Below are 18,045 nucleotides of genomic sequence, written 5' to 3'. Positions count from 1 at the left end.
AAGACATCAAGTGTCCTGGGATGTTTGTAAATAAACAAAATGGGGGTGTTCCTATGATGCTAGACCTGTTCGAATTGTTCGCAAGCTGAAACTGTCCTAAGAACACACGCGGTGGCTTGAAATGTTCGTAAAGAAACGAAATGGGAGTGTCCTGGGGATACTATGACTGTCCATATTGTTCGCAGGCAAGTTGAAACTGTTCTAAGAATACAGACGATGTCCTGAAATGTTCGTAAATAAACGAAATGGGGGTGTCGTGAGGATGCTATGATTGTCCGTACTGTTCGTAGGCAAGTTGAAAATGTTCTAAGAAGACATCAAGTGTCCTGGGATTTTTGTAAATAAACAAAATGGGGGTGTTCCTAGAATGCTAGACCTGTCCGAATTGTTCGCAAGCAAGCTAAAACTGTCCTAAGAACACACGCGGTGGTTTGAAATGTTCATAAATAAACGTAATGGGTGTGTCCTGGGGATACTATGATTGCCGTATTGTTCGCAGGCAAGTTGAAACTGTTCTAAGAATACAGACGATGTCCTGAAATGTTCATAAATAAACGAAATGGGGGTGTCCTGAGGACGCTGTCCGTATTATTCGTAGGCAAGTTGAAATTGTTCTAAGAACATGTGTCCTGGGATGTTCGTAAATAAACAAAATGGGGGTGTCCTGAGTACGCTGTACCTGTCCGTACTGTTCATAGGCAAGTTGAAATTGTTCTAAGAACACATAGAGTGTCCTGGGATGTTTGTAAATAAACAAAATGGGGGTGTTCTGAGGACGCTAGACCTGTCCGAATCGTTCGCAAGCAAGCTGAAACTGTCCTAAGAACACACGCGGTGTCCTGAAATGTTCGTAAATAAACTAAATGGGTGTGTCCTGAGGATGCTATGACTGTCCGTATTATTCGCAGGCAAGTTGAAACTGTTCTAAGAATACAGACGATGTCCTGAAATGTTCGTAAATAAACGTAATGGGGGTGTCATGAGGATGCTATGATTGTCCGTATTGTTCGCAGGCAAGTTGAAACTGTTCTAAGAATACAGACGATGTCCTGAAATGTTCATAAATAAACGAAATGGGGGTGTTCTGAGGACGCTGTCCGTATTGTTCGTAGGCAAGTTGAAATTGTTCTAAGAACATGTGTCCTGGGATGTTCGTAAATAAACAAAATGGGGTGTTCTGAGGATGCTATGCCTGTCCGTATTGTTCTCAGGCAAGTTGAAACTGTTCTAAGAATACAGACGATGTCCTGAAATGTTCGTAAATAAACGAAATGGGGGTGTCTTGAGGACGCTGTCCGTATTATTCGTAGGCAAGTTGAAATTGTTCTAAGAACATGTGTCCTGGGATGTTCGTAAATAAACAAAATGGGGGTGTCCTGAGTACGCTATACCTGTCCGTATTGTTCGTAGGCAAGTTGAAATTGCTCTAAGAACACATCAAGTGTCCTGGCATGTTCGTAAATAAACAAAATGGGGGTGTTCTGAGGATGATATGACTGTCTGTATTGTTCGCAGGCAAGTTGAAACTGTCCTAAGAACACACGCGGTGTCCTTAAACGTTCATAAATAAACAAAATGGGTGTTTCCTGAGGATGCTATGACTCTCCATATTGTTCGCAGGCAAGTTGAAACTGTTCTAAGAATACAGACGATGTCCTGAAATGTTCGTAAATAAACGAAATGGGGGTGTCCTGAGGACGCTGTCCGTATTGTTCGTAGGCAAGTTGAAATTGTTCTAAGAACATGTGTCCTGGGATGTTCGTAAATAAACAAAATGGAGGTGTCCTGAGTACGCTATACCTGTCCGTACTGTTCGTATGCAAGTTGAAATTGTTCTAAGAACATATCAAGTGTCCTGGGATGTTCGTAAATAAACAAAATGGGGGTGTTCTGAGGACGCTATACCTGTGTGAATTGTTCGCAAGCAAGCTGAAACTGTCCTAAGAACACGCGCGGTGTCCTGAAATGTTCGTAAATAAACGAAATGGGTGTGTCCTGGGGATACTATGACTGTCCATATTGTTCGCAGGCAAGATGAAACTGTTCTAAGAATACAGACGATGTCCTGAAATGTTCGTAAATAAACGAAATGGGGGTGTCTTGAGGACGCTGTCCGTATTATTCGTAGGCAAGTTGAAATTGTTCTAAGAACATGTGTCCTGGGATGTTCGTAAATAAACAAAATGGGGGTGTCCTGAGTATGCTGTACCTGTCCGTACTGTTCGTAGGCAAGTTGAAATTGTTCTAAGAACACATAGAGTGTCCTGGGATGTTTGTAAATAAACGAAATGGGGGTGTCCTGAGGATGCTATGATTGTCCGTACTGTTCGTAGGCAAGTTGAAAATGTTCTAAGAACAGATCAAGTGTCCTGGGATGTTTGTAAATAAACAAAATGGGGGTGTTCCTAGGATGCTAGACCTGTGTGAATTGTTCGCAAGCAAGCTGAAACTGTCCTAAGAACACGCGCGGTGTCCTGAAAATAAACGAAATGGGTGTGTCCTGGGGATACTATGACTGTCCATATTGTTCGCAGGCAAGATGAAACTGTTCTAAGAATACAGACGATGTCCTGAAATGTTTGTAAATAAAGGTAATGGGGGTGTCATGAGGATGCTATGATTGTCCGTATTGTTCGCAGGCAAGTTGAAACTGTTCTAAGAATACAGACGATGTCCTGAAATGTTCATAAATATACAAAATGGCAGTGTCCTGAGTACGCTAAACCTGTCCGTACTGTTCATAGGCAAGTTGAAATTGTTCTAAGAATACATCAAGTATCCTGGGATGTTTGTAAATAAACAAAATGGGGGTTTTCTGAGGACGCTAGACCTGTCCGAATTGTTTGCAAGCAAGCTGAAACTGTCCTAAGAACACACGTGGTGTCCTGAAATGTTCGTAAATAAACGAAATGGGTGTGTCCTGGTGAAATATGACTGTCCGTATTGTTCTCAGGCAAGTTGAAACTGTTCTAAGAATACAGACAATGTCCTGAAATGTTCATAAATAAACGAAATGGGGGTGTCCTCAGGCGCTGTCCGTATTGTTCATAGGCAAGTTGAAATTGTTCTAAGAACATGTGTCCTCGGATGTTCGTAATTAAACAAAATGGGGGTGTCATGAGTACGCTATACCTGTCCGTATTGTTCGTAGGCAAGTTGAAATTGCTCTAAGAACACATCAAGTGTCCTGGCATGTTCGTAAATAAACAAAATGGGGGTGTTCTGAGGATGATATGACTGTCTGTATTGTTCACAGGCAAGTTGAAACTGTCCTAAGAACACACGCGGTGTCCTTAAACGTTCATAAATAAACAAAATGGGCGTTATCTGAGGATGCTATGACTCTCCATATTGTTCGCAGGCAAGTAGAAACTGTTCTAAGAATACAGACGATGTCCTGAAATGTTCGTAAATAAACGAAATGGGGGTGTCCTGAGGACGCTGTCCGTATTGTTCGTAGGCAAGTTGAAATTGTTCTAAGAACATGTGTCCTGGGATGTTCGTAAATAAACAAAATGGAGGTGTCCTGAGTACGCTATACCTGTCCGTACTGTTCGTATGCAAGTTGAAATTGTTCTAAGAACATATCAAGTGTCCTGGGATGTTCGTAAATAAACAAAATGGGGGTGTTCTGAGGACGCTATACCTGTCTGAATTGTTTGCAAGCAAGCTGAAACTGTCCTAAGAACACATGCGGTGTCCTGAAATGTTCATAAATAAACGAAATGGGTGTGTCCTGAGGATGCTATGACTGTCCGTATTGTTCGCAGGCATGTTGAAACTGTTCTAAGAATACAGACAATGTCCTGAAATGATCGTAAATAAACGAAATGGGGTGTCCTGAGGGTGCTGTCTGTATTGTTCGTAGGCAAGTTGAAATTGTTCTAAGAACATGTGTCCTGGGATGTTCGTAAATAAACAAAATGGGGTGTTCTGAGGATGCTATGACTGTCCGTATTGTTCGCAGGCAAGTTGAAACTGTCCTAAGAACACACGCGGTGTCCTGAAATGTTCGTAAATAAACTAAATGAGTGTGTCCTGAGGATGCTATAACTGTCTGTATTGTTCGCAGGCAAGTTGAAACTGTTCTAAGAATACCGACGATGTCCTGAAATGTTCGTAAATAAACGAAATGGGGGTGTCCTGAGGACGCTGTCCGTATTATTCGTAGGCAAGTTGAAATTGTTCTAAAAACATGTGTCCTGGGATTTTCGTATATAAACAAAATGGGGGTGTCCTGAGTACGCTATACCTGTCCGTACTGTTCGTAGGCAAGTTGAAAATGTTCTAAGAAGACATCAAGTGTCCTGGGATGTTTGTAAATAAACAAAATGGGATTGTTCCTATGATGCTAGACCTGTCCGAATTGTTCGCAAGCAAGCTGAAACTGTCCTAAGAACACACGCGGTGGCTTGAAATGTTCGTAAATAAACGAAATGGGTGTGTCCTGGGGATACTATGACTGTCCATATTGTTCGCAGGCAAGTTGAAACTGTTCTAAGAATACAGACGATGTCCTGAAATGTTCGTAAATAAACGAAATGGGGGTGTCCTGAGGATGCTATGATTGTCCGTACTGTTCGTAGGCAAGTTGAAAATGTTCTAAGAAGACATCAAGTGTCCTGGGATTTTTGTAAATAAACAAAATGGGGGTGTTCCTAGGATGCTAGACCTGTCCGAATTGTTCGCAGGCAAGCTGAAACTGTCCTAAGAACACACGCGGTGGCTTGAAATATTCATAAATAAACGTAATGGGTGTGTCCTGGGGATACTATGATTGCCCGTATTGTTCGCAGGCAAGTTGAAACTGTTCTAAGAATACAGACGATGTCCTGAAATGTTCATAAATAAACGAAATGGGGGTGTCCTGAGGACGCTGTCCGTATTATTCGTAGGCAAGTTGAAATTGTTCTAAGAACAGGTGTCCTGGGATGTTCGTAAATAAACAAAATGGGGGTGTCCTGAGTACGCTGTACCTGTACGTACTGTTCGTAGGCAAGTTGAAATTGTTCTAAGAACACATAGAGTGTCCTGGGATGTTTGTAAATAAACAAAATGGGGGTGTTCTGAGGACGCTAGACCTGTCCGAATTGTTCGCAAGCAAGCTGAAACTGTCCTAAGAACACACGCGGTGTCCTGAAATGTTCGTAAATAAACTAAATGGGTGTGTCCTGAGGATGCTATGACTGTCCGGATTATTCGCAGGCAAGTTGAAACTGTTCTAAGAATACAGACAATGTCCTGAAATGTTCGTAAATAAACGTAATGGGGGTGTCATGAGTATGCTATGATTGTCCGTATTGTTCGCAGGCAAGTTGAAACTGTTCTAAGAATACAGACGATGTCCTGAAATGTTCATAAATAAACGAAATGGGGGTGTTCTGAGGACGCTGTCCGTATTGTTCGTAGGCAAGTTGAAATTGTTCTAAGAACATGTGTCCTGGGATGTTCGTAAATAAACAAAATGGGGTGTTCTGAGGATGCTATGCCTGTCCGTATTGTTCTCAGGCAAGTTGAAACTGTTCTAAGAATACAGACGATGTCCTGAAATGTTCGTAAATAAACGAAATGGGGGTGTCTTGAGGACGCTGTCCGTATTATTCGTAGGCAAGTTGAAATTGTTCTAAGAACATGTGTCCTGGGATGTTCGTAAATAAACAAAATGGGGGTGTCCTGAGTACGCTGTACCTGTCCGTACTGTTCGTAGGCAAGTTGAAAATGTTCTAAGAACACATCAAGTGTCCTGGGATGTTTGTAAATAAACAAAATGGGGATGTTCCTAGGATGCTAGACCTGTGCGAATTGTTCGCAAGCAAGCTGAAACTGTCCTAAGAACACACGCGGTGTCCTGAAATGTTCGTAAATAAACGAAATGGGTGTGTCCTGTGGATACTATGACTGTCCATATTGTTCGCAGGCAAGTTGAAACTGTTCTAAGAATACAGAGGATGTCCTGAAATGTTCGTAAATAAACGTAATGGAGGTGTCCTGAGGATGCTATGATTGTCCGTATTGTTCGCAGACAAGTTGAAACTGTTCTAAGAATACAGACGATGTCCTGAAATGTTCGTAAATAAACAAAATGGGGGTGTCCTGATTACGCTATACCTGTCCGTACTGTTCGTAGGCAAGTTGAAATTGTTCTAAGAATACATCAAGTATCCTGGGATGTTTGTAAATAAACGAAATGGGGGTTTTCTGTGGACGCTAGACCTGTCCGAATTGTTCGCAAGCAAGCTGAAACTGTCCTAAGAACACACGCGGTGTCCTGAAATGTTCGTAAATAAACGAAATGGGTGTGTCCTGGGGATACTATGACTGTCCATATTGTTCGCAGGCAAGTTGAAACTGTTCTAAGAATACAGACGATGTCCTGAAATGTTCGTAAATAAACAAAATGGGGGTGTCCTGAGGATGCTATGATTGTCCGTATTGTTCGCAGGCAAGTTGAAACTGTTCTAAGAATACAGACGATGTCCTGAAATGTTCATAAATATACAAAATGGCGGTGTCCTGAGTACGCTATACCTGTCCGTACTGTTCATAGGCAAGTTGAAATTGTTCTAAGAATACATCAAGTATCCTGGGATGTTTGTAAATAAACAAAATGGGGGTTTTCTGAGGACGCTAGACCTGTCTGAATTGTTCGCAAGCAAGCTGAAACTGTCCTAAGAACACACGTGGTGTCCTGAAATGTTCGTAAATAAACGAAATGGGTGTGTCCTGGGGAAATATGACTGTCCGTATTGTTCTCAGGCAAGTTGAAACTGTTCTAAGAATACAGACAATGTCCTGAAATGTTCATAAATAAACGAAATGGGGGTGTCCTCAGGCGCTGTCCGTATTGTTCATAGGCAAGTTGAAATTGTTCTAAGAACATGTGTCCTGGGATGTTCGTAATTAAACAAAATGGGGGTGTCATGAGTACGCTATACCTGTCCGTATTGTTCGTAGGCAAGTTGAAATTGCTCTAAGAACACATCAAGTGTCCTGGCATGTTCGTAAATAAACAAAATGGGGGTGTTCTGAGGATGATATGACTGTCTGTATTGTTCGCAGGCAAGTTGAAACTGTCCTAAGAACACATGCGGTGTCCTTAAACGTTCATAAATAAACAAAATGGGTGTTTCCTGAGGATGCTATGACTCTCCATATTGTTCGCAGGCAAGTTGAAACTGTTCTAAGAATACAGACGATGTCCTGAAATGTTCGTAAATAAACGAAATGGGGGTGTCCTGAGGACGCTGTCCGTATTGTTCGTAGGCAAGTTGAAATTGTTCTAAGAACATGTGTCCTGGGATGTTCGTAAATAAACAAAATGGAGGTGTCCTGAGTACGCTATACCTGTCCGTACTGTTCGTATGCAAGTTGAAATTGTTCTAAGAACATATCAAGTGTCCTGGGATGTTCGTAAATAAACAAAATGGGGGTGTTCTGAGGACGCTATACCTGTCTGAATTGTTTGCAAGCAAGCTGAAACTGTCCTAAGAACACATGCGGTGTCCTGAAATGTTCATAAATAAACGAAATGGGTGTGTCCTGAGGATGCTATGACTGTCCGTATTGTTCGCAGGCAAGTTGAAACTGTTCTAAGAATACAGACAATGTCCTGAAATGATCGTAAATAAACGAAATGGGGTGTCCTGAGGGTGCTGTCTGTATTGTTCGTAGGCAAGTTGAAATTGTTCTAAGAACATGTGTCCTGGGATGTTCGTAAATAAACAAAATGGGGTGTTCTGAGGATGCTATGACTGTCCGTATTGTTCGCAGGCAAGTTGAAACTGTCCTAAGAACACACGCGGTGTCCTGAAATGTTCGTAAATAAACTAAATGAGTGTGTCCTGAGGATGCTATGACTGTCTGTATTGTTCGCAGGCAAGTTGAAACTGTTCTAAGAATAAAGACGATGTCCTGAAATGTTCGTAAATAAAAGAAATGGGGGTGTCCTGAGGACGCTGTCCGTATTATTCGTAGGCAAGTTGAAATTGTTCTAAAAACATGTGTCCTGGGATTTTCGTATATAAACAAAATGGGGGTGTCCTGAGTACGCTATACCTGTCCGTACTGTTCGTAGGCAAGTTGAAAATGTTCTAAGAAGACATCAAGTGTCCTGGGATGTTTGTAAATAAACAAAATGGGGGTGTTCCTATGATGCTAGACCTGTCCGAATTGTTCGCAAGCTGAAACTGTCCTAAGAACACACGCGGTGGCTTGAAATGTTCGTAAATAAACGAAATGGGAGTGTCCTGGGGATACTAAGACTGTCCATATTGTTCGCAGGCAAGTTGAAACTGTTCTAAGAATACAGACGATGTCCTGAAATGTTCGTAAATAAACGAAATGGGGGTGTCGTGAGGATGCTATGATTGTCCGTACTGTTCGTAGGCAAGTTGAAAATGTTCTAAGAAGACATCAAGTGTCCTGGGATTTTTGTAAATAAACAAAATGGGGGTGTTCCTAGGATGCTAGACCTGTCCGAATTGTTCGCAAGCAAGCTAAAACTGTCCTAAGAACACACGCGGTGGTTTGAAATGTTCATAAATAAACGTAATGGGTGTGTCCTGGGGATACTATGATTGCCGTATTGTTCGCAGGCAAGTTGAAACTGTTCTAAGAATACAGACGATGTCCTGAAATGTTCATAAATAAACGAAATGGGGGTGTCCTGAGGACGCTGTCCGTATTATTCGTAGGCAAGTTGAAATTGTTCTAAGAACATGTGTCCTGGGATGTTCGTAAATAAACAAAATGGGGGTGTCCTGAGTACGCTGTACCTGTCCGTACTGTTCGTAGGCAAGTTGAAATTGTTCTAAGAACACATAGAGTGTCCTGGGATGTTTGTAAATAAACAAAATGGGGGTGTTCTGAGGACGCTAGACCTGTCTGAATTGTTCGCAAGCAAGCTGAAACTGTCCTAAGAACACACGCGGTGTCCTGAAATGTTCGTAAATAAACTAAATGGGTGTGTCCTGAGGATGCTATGACTGTCCGTATTATTCGCAGGCAAGTTGAAACTGTTCTAAGAATACAGACGATGTCCTGAAATGTTCGTAAATAAACGTAATGGGGGTGTCATGAGGATGCTATGATTGTCCGTATTGTTCGCAGGCAAGTTGAAACTGTTCTAAGAATACAGACGATGTCCTGAAATGTTCATAAATAAACGAAATGGGGGTGTTCTGAGGACGCTGTCCGTATTGTTCGTAGGCAAGTTGAAATTGTTCTGAGAACATGTGTCCTGGGATGTTCGTAAATAAACAAAATGGGGTGTTCTGAGGATGCTATGCCTGTCCGTATTGTTCTCAGGCAAGTTGAAACTGTTCTAAGAATACAGACGATGTCCTGAAATGTTCGTAAATAAACGAAATGGGGGTGTCTTGAGGACGCTGTCCGTATTATTCGTAGGCAAGTTGAAATTGTTCTAAGAACATGTGTCCTGGGATGTTCGTAAATAAACAAAATGGGGGTGTCCTGAGTATGCTGTACCTGTCCGTACTGTTCGTAGGCAAGTTGAAATTGTTCTAAGAACACATAGAGTTTCCTGGGATGTTTGTAAATAAACGAAATGGGGGTGTCCTGAGGATGCTATGATTGTCCGTACTGTTCGTAGGCAAGTTGAAAATATTCTAAGAACAGATCAAGTGTCCTGGGATGTTTGTAAATAAACAAAATGGGGGTGTTCCTAGGATGCTAGACCTGTGTGAATTGTTCGCAAGCAAGCTGAAACTGTCCTAAGAACACGCGCGGTGTCCTGAAAATAAACAAAATGGGTGTGTCCTGGGGATACTATGACTGTCCATATTGTTCGCAGGCAAGATGAAACTGTTCTAAGAATACAGACGATGTCCTGAAATGTTCGTAAATAAAGGTAATGGGGGTGTCATGAGGATGCTATGATTGTCCGTATTGTTCGCAGGCAAGTTGAAACTGTTCTAAGAATACAGACGATGTCCTGAAATGTTCATAAATATACAAAATGGCAGTGTCTTGAGTACGCTATACCTGTCCGTACTGTTCATAGGCAAGTTGAAATTGTTCTAAGAATACATCAAGTATCCTGGGATGTTTGTAAATAAACAAAATGGGGGTTTTCTGAGGACGCTAGACCTGTCCGAATTGTTTGCAAGCAAGCTGAAACTGTCCTAAGAACACACGTGGTGTCCTGAAATGTTCGTAAATAAACGAAATGGGTGTGTCCTGGGGAAATATGACTGTCCATATTGTTCTCAGGCAAGTTGAAACTGTTCTAAGAATACAGACAATGTCCTGAAATGTTCATAAATAAACGAAATGGGGGTGTCCTCAGGCGCTGTCCGTATTGTTCATAGGCAAGTTGAAATTGTTCTAAGAACATGTGTCCTCAGATGTTCGTAATTAAACAAAATGGGGGTGTCATGAGTACGCTATACCTGTCCGTATTGTTCGTAGGCAAGTTGAAATTGCTCTAAGAACACATCAAGTGTCCTGGCATGTTCGTAAATAAACAAAATGGGGGTCTTCTGAGGATGATATGACTGTCTGTATTGTTCGCAGGCAAGTTGAAACTGTCCTAAGAACACACGCGGTGTCCTTAAACGTTCATAAATAAACAAAATGGGTGTTTCCTGAGGATGCTATGACTCTCCATATTGTTCGCAGGCAAGTTGAAACTGTCCTAAGAACACATGCGGTGTCCTGAAATGTTCATAAATAAACGAAATGGGTGTGTCCTGAGGATGCTATGACTGTCCGTATTGTTCGCAGGCAAGTTGAAACTGTTCTAAGAATACAGACAATGTCCTGAAATGATCATAAATAAACGAAATGGGGTGTCCTGAGGGTGCTGTCTGTATTGTTCGTAGGCAAGTTGAAATTGTTCTAAGAACTTGTGTCCTGGGATGTTCGTAAATAAACAAAATGGGGTGTTCTGAGGATGCTATGACTGTCCGTATTGTTCGCAGGCAAGTTGAAACTGTCCTAAGAACACACGCGGTGTCCTTAAACGTTCATAAATAAACAAAATGGGTGTTTCCTGAGGATGCTATGACTCTCCATATTGTTCGCAGGCAAGTTGAAACTGTTCTAAGAATACAGACGATGTCCTGAAATGTTCGTAAATAAACGAAATGGGGGTGTCCTGAGGACGCTGTCCGTATTGTTCGTAGGCAAGTTGAAATTGTTCTAAGAACATGTGTCCTGGGATGTTCGTAAATAAACAAAATGGAGGTGTCCTGAGTACGCTATACCTGTCCGTACTGTTCGTATGCAAGTTCAAATTGTTCTAAGAACATATCAAGTGTCCTGGGATGTTCGTAAATAAACAAAATGGGGGTGTTCTGAGGACGCTATACCTGTCTGAATTGTTTGCAAGCAAGCTGAAACTGTCCTAAGAACACATGCGGTGTCCTGAAATGTTCATAAATAAACGAAATGGGTGTGTCCTGAGGATGCTATGACTGTCCGTATTGTTCGCAGGCAAGTTGAAACTGTTCTAAGAATACAGACAATGTCCTGAAATGATCATAAATAAACGAAATGGGGTGTCCTGAGGGTGCTGTCTGTATTGTTCGTAGGCAAGTTGAAATTGTTCTAAGAACTTGTGTCCTGGGATGTTCGTAAATAAACAAAATGGGGTGTTCTGAGGATGCTATGACTGTCCGTATTGTTCGCAGGCAAGTTGAAACTGTCCTAAGAACACACGCGGTGTCCTGAAATGTTCGTAAATAAACTAAATGAGTGTGTCCTGAGGATGCTATAACTGTCTGTATTGTTCGCAGGCAAGTTGAAACTGTTCTAAGAATACCGACGATGTCCTGAAATGTTCGTAAATAAACGAAATGGGGGTGTCCTGAGGACGCTGTCCGTATTATTCGTAGGCAAGTTGAAATTGTTCTAAAAACATGTGTCCTGGGATTTTCGTATATAAACAAAATGGGGGTGTCCTGAGTACGCTATACCTGTCCGTACTGTTCGTAGGCAAGTTGAAAATGTTCTAAGAAGACATCAAGTGTCCTGGGATGTTTGTAAATAAACAAAATGGGGGTGTTCCTATGATGCTAGACCTGTCCGAATTGTTCGCAAGCAAGCTGAAACTGTCCTAAGAACACACGCGGTGGCTTGAAATGTTCGTAAATAAACGAAATGGGTGTGTCCTGGGGATACTATGACTGTCCATATTGTTCGCAGGCAAGTTGAAACTGTTCTAAGAATACAGACGATGTCCTGAAATGTTCGTAAATAAACGAAATGGGGGTGTCCTGAGGATGCTATGATTGTCCGTACTGTTCGTAGGCAAGTTGAAAATGTTCTAAGAAGACATCAAGTGTCCTGGGATTTTTGTAAATAAACAAAATGGGGGTGTTCCTAGGATGCTAGACCTGTCCGAATTGTTCGCAAGCAAGCTGAAACTGTCCTAAGAACACACGCGGTGGCTTGAAATGTTCGTAAATAAACTAAATGGGTGTTTCCTGAGGATGATATGACTGTCCGGATTATTCGCAGGCAAGTTGAAACTGTTCTAAGAATACAGACGATGTCCTGAAATGTTCGTAAATAAACGTAATGGGGGTGTCATGAGGATGCTATGATTGTCCGTATTGTTCGCAGGCAAGTTGAAACTGTTCTAAGAATACAGACGATGTCCTGAAATGTTCATAAATAAACGAAATGGGGGTGTTCTGAGGACGCTGTCCGTATTGTTCGTAGGCAAGTTGAAATTGTTCTAAGAACATGTGTCCTGGGATGTTCGTAAATAAACAAAATGGGGTGTTCCGAGGATGCTATGCCTGTCCGTATTGTTCTCAGGCAAGTTGAAACTGTTCTAAGAATACAGACGATGTCCTGAAATGTTCGTAAATAAACGAAATGGGGGTGTCTTGAGGACGCTGTCCGTATTATTCGTAGGCAAGTTGAAATTGTTCTAAGAACATGTGTCCTGGGATGTTCGTAAATAAACAAAATGGGGGTGTCCTGAGTACGCTGTACCTGTCCGTACTGTTCGTAGGCAAGTTGAAAATGTTCTAAGAACACATCAAGTGTCCTGGGATGTTTGTAAATAAACAAAATGGGGATGTTCCTAGGATGCTAGACCTGTGCGAATTGTTCGCAAGCAAGCTGAAACTGTCCTAAGAACACACGCGGTGTCCTGAAATGTTCGTAAATAAACGAAATGGGTGTGTCCTGTGGATACTATGACTGTCCATATTGTTCGCAGGCAAGTTGAAACTGTTCTAAGAATACAGAGGATGTCCTGAAATGTTCGTAAATAAACGTAATGGAGGTGTCCTGAGGATGCTATGATTGTCCGTATTGTTCGCAGACAAGTTGAAACTGTTCTAAGAATACAGACGATGTCCTGAAATGTTCGTAAATAAACAAAATGGGGGTGTCCTGATTACGCTATACCTGTCCGTACTGTTCGTAGGCAAGTTGAAATTGTTCTAAGAATACATCAAGTATCCTGGGATGTTTGTAAATAAACGAAATGGGGGTTTTCTGAGGACGCTAGACCTGTCCGAATTGTTCGCAAGCAAGCTGAAACTGTCCTAAGAACACACGCGGTGTCCTGAAATGTTCGTAAATAAACGAAATGGGTGTGTCCTGGGGATACTATGACTGTCCATATTGTTCGCAGGCAAGTTGAAACTGTTCTAAGAATACAGACGATGTCCTGAAATGTTCGTAAATAAACAAAATGGGGGTGTCCTGAGGATGCTATGATTGTCCGTATTGTTCGCAGGCAAGTTGAAACTGTTCTAAGAATACAGACGATGTCCTGAAATGTTCATAAATATACAAAATGGCGGTGTCCTGAGTACGCTATACCTGTCCGTACTGTTCATAGGCAAGTTGAAATTGTTCTAAGAATACATCAAGTATCCTGGGATGTTTGTAAATAAACAAAATGGGGGTTTTCTGAGGACGCTAGACCTGTCCGAATTGTTCGCAAGCAAGCTGAAACTGTCCTAAGAACACACGTGGTGTCCTGAAATGTTCGTAAATAAACGAAATGGGTGTGTCCTGGGGAAATATGACTGTCCGTATTGTTCTCAGGCAAGTTGAAACTGTTCTAAGAATACAGACAATGTCCTGAAATGTTCATAAATAAACGAAATGGGGGTGTCCTCAGGCGCTGTCCGTATTGTTCATAGGCAAGTTGAAATTGTTCTAAGAACATGTGTCCTGGGATGTTCGTAATTAAACAAAATGGGGGTGTCATGAGTACGCTATACCTGTCCGTATTGTTCGTAGGCAAGTTGAAATTGCTCTAAGAACACATCAAGTGTCCTGGCATGTTCGTAAATAAACAAAATGGGGGTGTTCTGAGGATGATATGACTGTCTGTATTGTTCGCAGGCAAGTTGAAACTGTCCTAAGAACACACGCGGTGTCCTTAAACGTTCATAAATAAACAAAATGGGTTTTTCCTGAGGATGCTATGACTCTCCATATTGTTCGCAGGCAAGTTGAAACTGTTCTAAGAATACAGACGATGTCCTGAAATGTTCGTAAATAAACGAAATGGGGGTGTCCTGAGGACGCTGTCCGTATTGTTCGTAGGCAAGTTGAAATTGTTCTAAGAACATGTGTCCTGGGATGTTCGTAAATAAACAAAATGGAGGTGTCCTGAGTACGCTATACCTGTCCGTACTGTTCGTATGCAAGTTGAAATTGTTCTAAGAACATATCAAGTGTCCTGGGATGTTCGTAAATAAACAAAATGGGGGTGTTCTGAGGACGCTATACCTGTCTGAATTGTTTGCAAGCAAGCTGAAACTGGCCTAAGAACACATGCGGTGTCCTGAAATGTTCATAAATAAACGAAATGGGTGTGTCCTGAGGATGCTATGACTGTCCGTATTGTTCGCAGGCAAGTTGAAACTGTTCTAAGAATACAGACAATGTCCTGAAATGATCGTAAATAAACGAAATGGGGTGTCCTGAGGGTGCTGTCTGTATTGTTCGTAGGCAAGTTGAAATTGTTCTAAGAACATGTGTCCTGGGATGTTCGTAAATAAACAAAATGGGGTGTTCTGAGGATGCTATGACTGTCCGTATTGTTCGCAGGCAAGTTGAAACTGTCCTAAGAACACACGCGGTGTCCTGAAATGTTCGTAAATAAACTAAATGAGTGTGTCCTGAGGATGCTATGACTGTCTGTATTGTTCGCAGGCAAGTTGAAACTGTTCTAAGAATAAAGACGATGTCCTGAAATGTTCGTAAATAAACGAAATGGGGGTGTCCTGAGGACGCTGTCCGTATTATTCGTAGGCAAGTTGAAATTGTTCTAAAAACATGTGTCCTGGGATTTTCGTATATAAACAAAATGGGGGTGTCCTGAGTACGCTATAACTGTCCGTACTGTTCGTAGGCAAGTTGAAAATGTTCTAAGAAGACATCAAGTGTCCTGGGATGTTTGTAAATAAACAAAATGGGGGTGTTCCTATGATGCTAGACCTGTCCGAATTGTTCGCAAGCTGAAACTGTCCTAAGAACACACGCGGTGGCTTGAAATGTTCGTAAATAAACGAAATGGGAGTGTCCTGGGGATACTATGACTGTCCATATTGTTCGCAGGCAAGTTGAAACTGTTCTAAGAATACAGACGATGTCCTGAAATGTTCGTAAATAAACGAAATGGGGGTGTCGTGAGGATGCTATGATTGTCCGTACTGTTCGTAGGCAAGTTGAAAATGTTCTAAGAAGACATCAAGTGTCCTGGGATTTTTGTAAATAAACAAAATGGGGGTGTTCCTAGGATGCTAGACCTGTCCGAATTGTTCGCAAGCAAGCTAAAACTGTCCTAAGAACACACGCGGTGGTTTGAAATGTTCATAAATAAACGTAATGGGTGTGTCCTGGGGATACTATGATTGCCGTATTGTTCGCAGGCAAGTTGAAACTGTTCTAAGAATACAGACGATGTCCTGAAATGTTCATAAATAAACGAAATGGGGGTGTCCTGAGGACGCTGTCCGTATTATTCGTAGGCAAGTTGAAATTGTTCTAAGAACATGTGTCCTGGGATGTTCGTAAATAAACAAAATGGGGGTGTCCTGAGTACGCTGTACCTGTCCGTACTGTTCGTAGGCAAGTTGAAATTGTTCTAAGAACACATAGAGTGTCCTGGGATGTTTGTAAATAAACAAAATGGGGGTGTTCTGAGGACGCTAGACCTGTCTGAATTGTTCGCAAGCAAGCTGAAACTGTCCTAAGAACACACGCGGTGTCCTGAAATGTTCGTAAATAAACTAAATGGGTGTGTCCTGAGGATGCTATGACTGTCCGTATTATTCGCAGGCAAGTTGAAACTGTTCTAAGAATACAGACGATGTCCTGAAATGTTCGTAAATAAAGGTAATGGGGGTGTCATGAGGATGCTATGATTGTCCGTATTGTTCGCAGGCAAGTTGAAACTGTTCTAAGAATACAGACGATGTCCTGAAATGTTCATAAATATACAAAATGGCAGTGTCCTGAGTACGCTATACCTGTCCGTACTGTTCATAGGCAAGTTGAAATTGTTCTAAGAATACATCAAGTATCCTGGGATGTTTGTAAATAAACAAAATGGGGGTTTTCTGAGGACGATAGACCTGTCCGAATTGTTTGCAAGCAAGCTGAAACTGTCCTAAGAACACACGTGGTGCCCTGAAATGTTCGTAAATAAACGAAATGGGTGTGTCCTGGGGAAATATGACTGTCCGTATTGTTCTCAGGCAAGTTGAAACTGTTCTAAGAATACAGACAATGTCCTGAAATGTTCATAAATAAACGAAATGGGGGTGTCCTCAGGCGCTGTCCGTATTGTTCATAGGCAAGTTGAAATTGTTCTAAGAACATGTGTCCTCGGATGTTCGTAATTAAACAAAATGGGGGTGTCATGAGTACGCTATACCTGTCCGTATTGTTCGTAGGCAAGATGAAATTGCTCTAAGAACACATCAAGTGTCCTGGCATGTTCGTAAATAAACAAAATGGGGGTGTTCTGAGGATGATATGACTGTCTGTATTGTTCGCAGGCAAGTTGAAACTGTCCTAAGAACACACGCGGTGTCCTTAAACGTTCATAAATAAACAAAATGGATGTTTCCTGAGGATGCTATGACTCTCCATATTGTTCGCAGGCAAGTTGAAACTGTTCTAAGAATACAGACGATGTCCTGAAATGTTTGTAAATAAACGAAATGGGGGTGTCTTGAGGACGCTGTCCGTATTGTTCGTAGGCAAGTTGAAATTGTTCTAAGAACATGTGTCCTGGGATGTTCGTAAATAAACAAAATGGAGGTGTCCTGAGTACGCTATACCTGTCCGTACTGTTCGTATGCAAGTTGAAATTGTTCTAAGAACATATCAAGTGTCCTGGGATGTTCGTAAATAAACAAAATGGGGGTGTTCTGAGGACGCTATACCTGTGTGAATTGTTCGCAAAGCAAGCTGAAACTGTCCTAAGAACACGCGCGGTGTCCTGAAATGTTTGTAAATAAACGAAATGGGTGTGTCCTGGGGATACTATGACTGTCCATATTGTTCGCAGGCAAGATGAAACTGTTCTAAGAATACAGACGATGTCCTGAAATGTTCATAAATATACAAAATGGCAGTGTCTTGAGTACGCTATACCTGTCCGTACTGTTCATAGGCAAGTTGAAATTGTTCTAAGAATACATCAAGTATCCTGGGATGTTTGTAAATAAACAAAATGGGGGTTTTCTGAGGACGCTAGACCTGTCCGAATTGTTTGCAAGCAAGCTGAAACTGTCCTAAGAACACACGTGGTGTCCTGAAATGTTCGTAAATAAACGAAATGGGTGTGTCCTGGGGAAATATGACTGTCCATATTGTTCTCAGGCAAGTTGAAACTGTTCTAAGAATACAGACAATGTCCTGAAATGTTCATAAATAAACGAAATGGGGGTGTCCTGAGGACGCTGTCCGTATTATTCGTAGGCAAGTTGAAATTGTTCTAAAAACATGTGTCCTGGGATTTTCGTATATAAACAAAATGGGGGTGTCCTGAGTACGCTATACCTGTCCGTACTGTTCGTAGGCAAGTTGAAAATGTTC

The sequence above is a fragment of the Ambystoma mexicanum genome, chromosome 4q, assembly GCF_040938575.1.
Source record: "Ambystoma mexicanum isolate Mex_15411 chromosome 4q, UKY_AmexF1_1, whole genome shotgun sequence".
Taxonomy (NCBI): domain Eukaryota; kingdom Metazoa; phylum Chordata; class Amphibia; order Caudata; family Ambystomatidae; genus Ambystoma; species Ambystoma mexicanum.
Note: the sequence above shows the minus strand (reverse complement) of the source record.